Source organism: Malurus melanocephalus, unplaced genomic scaffold, assembly GCF_030028575.1.
Source record: "Malurus melanocephalus ecotype Western Australia unplaced genomic scaffold, MMel_1.1 scaffold_126, whole genome shotgun sequence".
Classification (NCBI taxonomy): domain Eukaryota; kingdom Metazoa; phylum Chordata; class Aves; order Passeriformes; family Maluridae; genus Malurus; species Malurus melanocephalus.
In genome coordinates this window covers 255,932-265,310 of record NW_026623358.1, presented here as the reverse complement: position 1 = coordinate 265,310, position 9,379 = coordinate 255,932, and positions in this window count along the sequence as shown.

The window sequence follows — 9,379 nt, the reverse complement described above, 5'->3', positions numbered from 1 at the left end:
CAGTCTCAACCCCATATAGGTAAAGGGAACTTAATTGCAATGTTGCTATCTCTGTGTCATAGTTTAGTCTGTCAGTGACCGGAAGAGCCTAGGAAAGACATCTTTGTTCACCTCCTTGCAGCTCCATGGCATCCGAAGGTTTTGGTCTCAAACCAATACATAGGATTCAGCTGAGACGAAAAACTCCACTAGAAGTCTATAAAAGTCTATATAAAGAAAGAAGATCCCTGTCTGCAAGGACTAGTRTTAGGCATATGAAAATCAAGAGGGTCATGCATAAATTCTGTAAGCTAAAGGAGGTCCATAATCTTTGTGCTTAACACTGGAAGTATCAGTGATGTTGCACTGCCCAAGTAACTCTACCCATCTTCTTCATGGATAGCCTTACTGGGTTTCACTTCTTTGAGGGGTCTTTGTAGTTTAGACCAAGATTCAGTGATGCTTATTTTATATTGTTCATGTTTGACTTGTTTTGGCAAATGTAAGTAAGAATCTGAATTCTCCATGTGTTTCACACAGGCAGAGGTCAGGAAAAAAAAGAACATATCTGCACTGTGGTCCAAATTTCTGAAGGTACCCATCTGAACTAAATTTCTCCTGAGGCTGGAAAACATCTAGCTATCTCTTCTCTGTTGTTGTTGGCAACTTGCTCTGGTTTCATCTGGAATCTGTGGGCCTGACATGAATGTGGATGGAAGCTGGAGCTAGTGACCCAGCAAGCGAGTCCTCACCATTTTTCCTGGCTGACAATCCTTAGGAACTCCACCAGACTTCACATGTTTGTATAAACTGAGTGTCTGAAAATATTTTGAATCGGCAACATTAGTTCATAATTTGATGTAATGACCAGAGAAATGTAAAAAACATTTTTTGTCTTTTACTTACTCTGGAATTTCCAAATGGATTTGCTCACAGCTGGGACTTTCAACAAGCTAGAGGAAGATCCTATTCAGAGGGACTGAAACCAGAACTGATGGGGCATGATTCTGGATTTCTTCTGAGTTTCTTTCAAACTCAGTTGGGACTGAGTTTGAAAAAAAAAAAAAAACAAAACAAAACAAAAAAAACAAACAAAAAAAAAAACCAACATATTCTCCCTTGGGCTCTTCAAAACAACAGCAATTTTCAGCTGAAACAGGGAAGGTGCAAAAACCCTACTTTGATGTTYCCCAAACCTTTTGTTTGACAATACCTTTACAAGAGAACGTGTGAGTTCATGTTCATAGAGTCATGGCATATACAGYTCAAGCCTTACTAAAATTTTTAGAAAACCCAAGGTTAAAAATAATTACGGAAATAATTGTGCTAAATGAAGATAAAACAAGCTAAAATGGGAGAAAGAGAAGGTCAGACAAAACTGCCACACAAAGTTTTCTTATCTATTGGAGTTTGTCCCAGGTTTCTTCCTCTAGTTTATATAAAAATATGAAAGGAGAGTGAGCGAGACACARATATGCACACACTTATGTGTATATAAAGAAGAAAATGTTGAGATCAAAAATATGAAATAAAAAATTAAATTATTACAACATGTAAAAGAAAGAACCCCCTTGGTAAATTATTTAGATGTATAATCTGTCTATAATGACAAATTATTTCCACAAAATTTAATCCTCTTTTTTCTCAGTAATAATTAACCTCTTCAGTGCAAATTTTACTTTGTRAAATTTCTATTTTGTAGAAACTTACACATTTTTGTGGAATGTAGAGCTGATTGGGAAGTCAGATAAATTTCCATGAAAACAATTTCTTTATGTGTATTAAAAATTATATCCTGACATTTTCAGGACCTTTTAGCTCAAAAGCTGACTGAGCTATATACTGAAATGGGGAAAAATTATACATTGTCCTCATTCCATGTATTTTTCTTGACCATTTAAGCTTTTGTTTTAAATTGACAATGGACTGTTCTAATAGAATCAAGTCTTTTTTATTCTAAAATGGAATTTTATGCCTAAAATGTGAAATGAAAAAATTTCAATTACATGTCATGTAAGAAGTGTTCATATTTGATTTCCCCACAGATTCTCTGCTTGGAAAGTTCCTTTGAAAAAGAAATAGTTCATAAAATAAGAGCAGTTATCTCAATCATGCTATTTTCCTAGTTTCTCTGAGCAAGATTTTATAAACTGCTTTCACTTCTGTCTGAAGAAAGGTTTATTTGTTTCACAAAATTATTTTCATTTCATTAATGAATTAATCTTAGCTGTAGACATAAGAATTCATTCTCTTGACACTGTTCACATTAATACTTGCAAGAAATAACAAAGATGAAGCAAAATCCAATATTTCTTAAAAGTGTCATGTTTGAGTGTTTTTGCTGTTCATTTATTGATAAGTTGTAGCTTGACCATCACTGCGAATCTGTTCTTAAATTTCTCAACCAAAAGAGGCAAATTAGTCACCAGCAGGCCCTGCAATTCAAAGTCTGTACAGAAAGCAAYTGGAAAACCTGGGCTCCTGCCTCTAATTATTCATATGATTTACCTTCAGTCATGTCACTTTTATGGCACTTAAAGATATGTTATATCTATTTATTCAGCTAATTATTCCAATTAATTTCTGTGACAAATTTACTTAAATCCAGTAGAGATGGGTGCTAGATTCTTAGCTAGCTTGAAATTTTATGGAGTTATGTCAGATGGAAAATCAGACCAAGGAAAAGGTGGAAATGAAATAGACTAGAATAATCTATGTGACTTTTTTCTCCTAATGTTATTCTGGTTATATTTCAAAWAATTTCTAAAGAAGAAATATGCTGGAAAGACTATCAGAGTAATAGAATAATGGTGGCTGGAAGGAATTTGRGATGGTGAACCAGTCCAACTCCAACATAGAGCTCCAGTCTTTGGCCCATCCAGACGGTCTTCAGCAAAACCCTCTTCAGTTTGTCCCTGTCTTTGCTGTAATGAAAGGCCAAAAAGTAGCAACAGTAAGAGACCTGCTTTTTCAAAGTTGTTTTTTRCAGTCTCTGACAGCCACTCTATTATTTTGGTTAGGTTTGTTCCATTTTACTGACTTTAGATCATCTGAGTGTTTTGCCACTGGAACAATTTCCAAAGCTTTTTCCGATTTCTAGCTAAACAAATTATTTGCAGCATTGGAGAGTCTTTATCTGCAGATAAGTAAWTGTATAAACAAATACACTTGACATAGCCCCTCTAGATACGTCATACATGCACAATCTTGCCTCTTTGAGTCAAAGAGGTCACAGGTGTCACTGAGGAAAACAAAACTCTGTTTAAGGAGGCTGTGGAAAACATCTTGGAGCAAAGCAATTAGGGTAGCAGCATCTCTTGTGCTCAGAATGAGTGATGTGTGTGGCCTGTCTGGCCTGATACCCAGCCAATGCATAAGTTCATGAATGCATCACCCACCATTCCCTCCCGCTGCCACATCAGCCTCATTGCTAAGGACTTCTTACCCTCTCAACATCTAAAGCTCTCAATTAATTCTGTGGCAATGTCTGAGTGCTTGCACAACAGCAGATCAAGTACATCCACTGCAATTAGTAATAGATTAAGAGAAAACATCTTGGAAAGAAAACCAAGGTCATGACAGAAAAGCTTCAGATAGCTGATTTAGAGACTTTGAAAGTGACTGGGAAAAAGTAATTCTGATAAATGACTAAGTGAAGGCACACACAAGCATGCAGTGTGTGCATGTTTCTAACTATACATAGTTAGAAACCTGGGTTTTCCGACAACACTGATATGGAATAATTATGGGATTAAGAAGATGGAATAAGGTTATTTTAAAAAATGGTGTAAGGTAATATGAGCCAGAACTCTCAAAGTCCCTTAACAGGTGTTCTTAACTCAGTGTTAATACTTTATTGAACATAATGCCTTGTGCACTCTTTAAATAGTTAGCCTGGAACAGATGATTTATGTTGTTATTGCATCCAAACAAGAATTAATGCTCTGATCCTATTTTACTGGAATTGTTAAGCACTTTTGTTCACAGATTTGTATCAGAATGATAGCAAAAACATAAAATCAGCAAGCTTTTTAATGAATGTGGGGTTAATTTGAAGTGCCTTGATTTACAGATATTAGAGTAATGCTCTCTTTTAAGTATTAACTGAGGTGTTAGAAAGTTTGTGTTCACATTCATCTGAAACAGTGTACTGCAGTTTCTGTTTCCAAAATATTAAAAGGTTGCAGTTAGGACAGCGATTGGAAATAAGTACCTTTTTTTTTTTTTCCCCAAACAATGATATTTTTCATTATATTTTGAAGGAATCTCAAGTGAATGCCACCTGTAATTATGCTGGTCCTGTTCAGATCTTGGTTTTGTAGGTTTCTGTTGTTTTCCTGGAGTTATTTTTTTCTCCTCCTCCAATATTTTAATTTATGTATTTCATAYCTGTGTATGGTTTACTTATCTGCTTTTATTACTTTTATTGTCTCATCTGGACACAACTGTATTTTGCTAGTGTAAAAGGCAGTCAGTGCAAGCACAATGACTGATGGAGTTACTTGTCAGTATTTCACCACATATGTGTAACTTTATAGTCAAGTGCACAGAGGACTTCCTTTTGGTTTAACYACTGAAACAAATGTGTGTATTTTCCTTTCTCTGCTGATTATTGTCCCTGTGGAGTTTTGCTGGTAAGAGTAGCAGACTGTCCTGCTGCTGGTGATTAGAGCTGTTCAAAGAAGCTAAAGAATAGATTCATCAGAAGTTTGGTATCATTTTCAACTTTTATGAGAAAACCTTATGTCCAGAACACTCAGAAAAGCTAAGCTTTTTTATGATCTGGCATGTAAAGCACAGGATATTTTCACCTTGGCATAGCTTTGACTTAATAGAACATCTAGAACTATGTAGAGCATTTAAGTGATTACATGCGTACATATGTTCCTGAAAAAAAAGAGAATGAAAAAAAGGGAAGAAATGTTAGTTAGTGAATGCTTGATGTGCACATAAATGAAGGAAGAAAGTGGAAATAAAAGAAATTATATTTCCTATGGACGTAGTCAAATGAAGTTTGTTAAGAACCCAAAGTGGTGTCACTGGAATTGTCCTGAGATAAGAATAAGAGAGTATATAAAACTGATAGAATGAACACAAACAGAGAGTCTGATGTTTTTCCAAGCCCTATTAGAGCACTTCAACTTCCCATGTTCTGCCAGAGTTGCCTGAATATTAACCAAAATGTGATTTCTGATGATTGTGAAGGTTGGTAGTTCACCTCAGCTTGAACACAAGCAGGAGAGAGATTGTGACAATAAAGGGGACATACACACTATATTTAAATAACCTACAATACCTATCTTAGCAGATCAGCAGAGCTTTGGTCTGTTTGCATAGTCTGATACAGCCCTTCCTTTCTGGATTGATTCTTTAAGTCCTAAAATATTTATTTTGGGACTATTYATTTAACACTGCAGGAAAGTGAGATTGCTGTTGCCAATTTAGTATSTAGGTTTGAGGGGATGTTCCTTAAAATCAATGCAAGCTGCTAGCAAACGTGCAAAGCCCTTCATATAAAAAGCATATGTGTAAAACAACACTTCACTTCCTCCAAGTATGAAGGTCTTCAAATTGTTCAGTGATTGTCTCCTTACCTCTTCTGTCTCAACCATCCAAACTTAGTTAGAGCCCCAATTTGAGAGATGAAATAAGGGGGAGATAAAACACCTGCTTTTCAGTTTTGTGTCAGTCATGTAATTCTTCATGTCATGTGATGGGAAGAAATTGGTTGGAAAAAGATCTGATATAAAACTACTGATATTTAAAACTACTGTGTCTCTCACTGACTTCATCTGGATGACTTAACTRTCTCAAAAACYGGGCTTTGGAAACTCTGGCAGTCCWTAAACCCAAAGTTTTGTGGGAGAAGTCCTGGAACAGCTAACAAATTGTSCTATATGTGTTACACCAAACAGCTCTGAAGCTCTGAAAGGATCAAGATCCAGAGACTCCATAAAGTCCCTTGAGACTTTTACTTTTGCTATTGGTTGTACATGCAAAACAGTCATATACTCTGGAGATGAGAAGTAGAATGAAAGSCTGAGGAAATAGCATCCATTTCTGAAAATGTTACAATAAGTGACTTTGCCAAGGTCATGTGGGAAATAGGAGTCAGACTATAAATCTAAAGTTTTTAGTCATGGCCGTCCGAAAGYAGCCTTCCTTTTTTTTTCTTTTTTCTCTTTCAACTGGAGCTGCCACAAGCCACATTTCTATTCTAGATGTTGTCCAAAAGAAAGGAGAAATGAATTTTCAAATTTTCTTTCCGTTGSATTGTCTGTTTATTACGCACAGTGTTGTTACACATAATGCCAGGATGCAAAATGATTCAGGGATTAATGTCTTCAGTCATAATGTGGGAAAACAGAGAAGCAGTTGGTTAGTAATTTCTCACACTGTTCTGCCATGGCAGTTCTTTCTGCTGTGATTTAAGAAAGTGCAGGCAGTGGAAAAGGTTCCCTTTGAAAGWATTTTAAATGTCAAATGTAAGATTCATTTCTATACTGCTTTAATCCAAACGCCAGGGCTCTGAGMTAATCTATCAATCAGACCATATGTTTTACCTATCCAAAAAGTTATCTCTTGAACTGGAAGTTCTGCTAACACCAATGCATAATATCAGCATATTTTTTAAGAAAAGACAACCTTTATTTCTCTGTGAATGTGGCATCCTTAGGCTTGTTTAGTAGGGCTGTTTGTGACAGGACCTTGGGTATGTAGTATCTGCATTGTACCTGGTCRTTTTACACTGGAACAATAGGCTGGGGAGCAGAGAATATGGGAGGGAAGAAGCCCCAGAATTATTCACACATTGGAAGAATATCAGTAGTGCTATGCATATTTCCTGTAGAGATGTTAAGTCTGGATCTGATCACTGCAGTCAGACAAGGCCTCTGCCATTGTGTCCCTGGAGTTGGCTCTGGTGCATTATCATATGCTGATGCTCTGCTTGAAAAGAACAAGTCTCTCAGAAAACCGTTCTGCCCTGCCTGTGCAAATGGATCGGCTGTTGCTGAACGATCTCTGTTCAGTCATGGCAAAGGAATAAATACCCTCCAGAAAAATATATGCCCTCCTTCAGCTCAAGGTACAACTATTCCCATCTTTTAGCCAGGACGTCCTAATTTCCCTTTTGATACTAGATCTTTTCCTCCAGGAGAAATTTACAGACTTCTCCTATTTTTTTGTCTTAGTTGTCAGTCCTTTAGTCGTGTGAATCTTCTGAATTTTTCCAATTATTTGGCCCATTTTTTTATGTATGGACATCAATGTATATTCCAGTAGCACTTTTCTCATTACTAGATGCAGAGTTAATAWCACCTATTTGCTTCTCCACCCTGCCATCCTGTCTGGGCCATGAGTRCACTGAGTTTCCCCTGTCCAGAGTATTCAGCATCTTTCAGTCATGGGCTACTTTTTTTCCCATATCATGTAAGATCTAACGTCTTTGATAGAAATTTTCTTAAATATGTTTCTGCGAATTTTTTTACTGACTTGGATTTTTCTTTTTTCCAAGACAGATAATTGTGTACTTTTTAGATTTCAATTGAATGGAAATTTACACAAGAGGACAATACCTTTCTAACCTGTGAGGAGTTCTGGGACAAAGAACTCAACAGCATGGAGTGGTTCAACTATAGAAATTGCTGTCTGAAGCTTAATTCTACTRAAGCTTAAAGGCTGACCTATGGAGAGTCCATGATTTCTAATGTAAACCAGAAAGATCTCAAATCCCCAGAAAAACTATTCAGATGAACAGAGATCACTTACCTGAATTTATTTTTTTTTAAACCAAAAAAACTATGTGACCTTATGGTTTACCTAAATCATRATGAGCAGGCTATGTTTTTTTCAGCCACTGTCCTACTAGGAAGGGCTGCCTACTGGTTTTCTATTGCAGGAAGGTAATGACATTCGATAGGAACAAAATTTGAGTAATCAGATGGTAAAGAAACATTACAGCTGCATCCGGCTGTGTCAGTCTATCTCAGTGCCTTTAAAGTGTTTTCTGTTCCTTAGTACCCATCTTCTAGCAGGAATGTCCAGGTGTGATTGTTTCCAGAAATGCTACCAGGTAACAGGTATTCCCTAAGGCTACACTTGTTAGAGCAGGCTGTGTAAAGCAAGCACTGACATTGGTTTCTGAAGTGACCTAGACAGAGCTCACTTTCTCCCATTTTCTTCACAGATATGTTTAGTCTCCCAAACAACTTGTTCATCAACCCCATAAGTCTTGCAGKTGGTGGGGCGATTATTTCCACACAGGCCAATTTGTTTCAGGTAAACCAAGCTGTTAATGTACTGGTTAATGAAAAGTGAGGTGAGTCACTCTGACTGAAATTGAGTTGACCTCTTATGGGTTGTGCATTAGTTAAATTAAAACATTTTAAAACCCGGAGTAGTGAAGTTAAAATAGCTGCAGTTTAAAGGGAATCTACAGGGACTTCCATCCAAATAGCAAGATCAGGTCCTCTTTTTGAAGAAGAGAGTCGGACTAGAGACCAAAAAACTCTCTAGTCAGGAGCAGACATGCTTTGTATGAACCTGTGGAGGTAAAATGAAAGAACTTTAGTTTTTCTTGAGCAGGACCATGCATGTAAAACTTCTTTTGGAACACTAATACCACTGGTATTTTTATTTTTTTCTCTAGAGAAATCAAATAAAAAAATTAATTAAAGGTTCCCATCATCTTCAAGCTTTTTTTAATAAGCAAACCAAGTGCTTCTGCAAAAGCTGTATGTAGACATGGTTAGAAGAGGAAGGGAGGGATTAGATTATTGCACAAGCTGTTTGAAGTTTTCTTTTGACTACAGTTAAAGTCAAAGAGCCAACCTGAGTTTTATGCAGCAATTTTYTCTTCGTGGGAGATGTGTCATCCTTAAAAATTAGGATGTGAAATACTGAACCTTTAAAATAACCTGGAACACTTCAGATGACTTGGGAAGGTCAAACATTCATCCTGAGCACCTAGATTAATATTATTTTGTCTCTAGTACAAAATTCAAGATTAGACATTTGTTAAAGTTCTTAATTTTTACTGATTTAGGTTTAACACTTGTTTTTGAAAGGTAGTGTAATAGAGAGACCAATTTTTTTGTGGGTTTTGGAGCAGGAACAGGAAATCTAGGCCTTGTTTTCTTTTTGTTGTCCTTGTTATTTTTAATCAATATCAACAAAGAGAACAGAGACTTTTAGAGTTCTGCATTCGTTTTCCCTTTCTGTTAAGAATTATCTCTTACAGAAACACAAACCCTGGTATGAAACAAAATCATCAGCAATCCAAAGATTTTCACTGTTGAGCAAGTACAATAGTACATTTATGCTGCATTAAGATTTGTCAGCTATCACAGCCATCTGGTCTGAAAAGCTTTTTCTTTTTTTCTTCTTTTTTTTTTTTTTT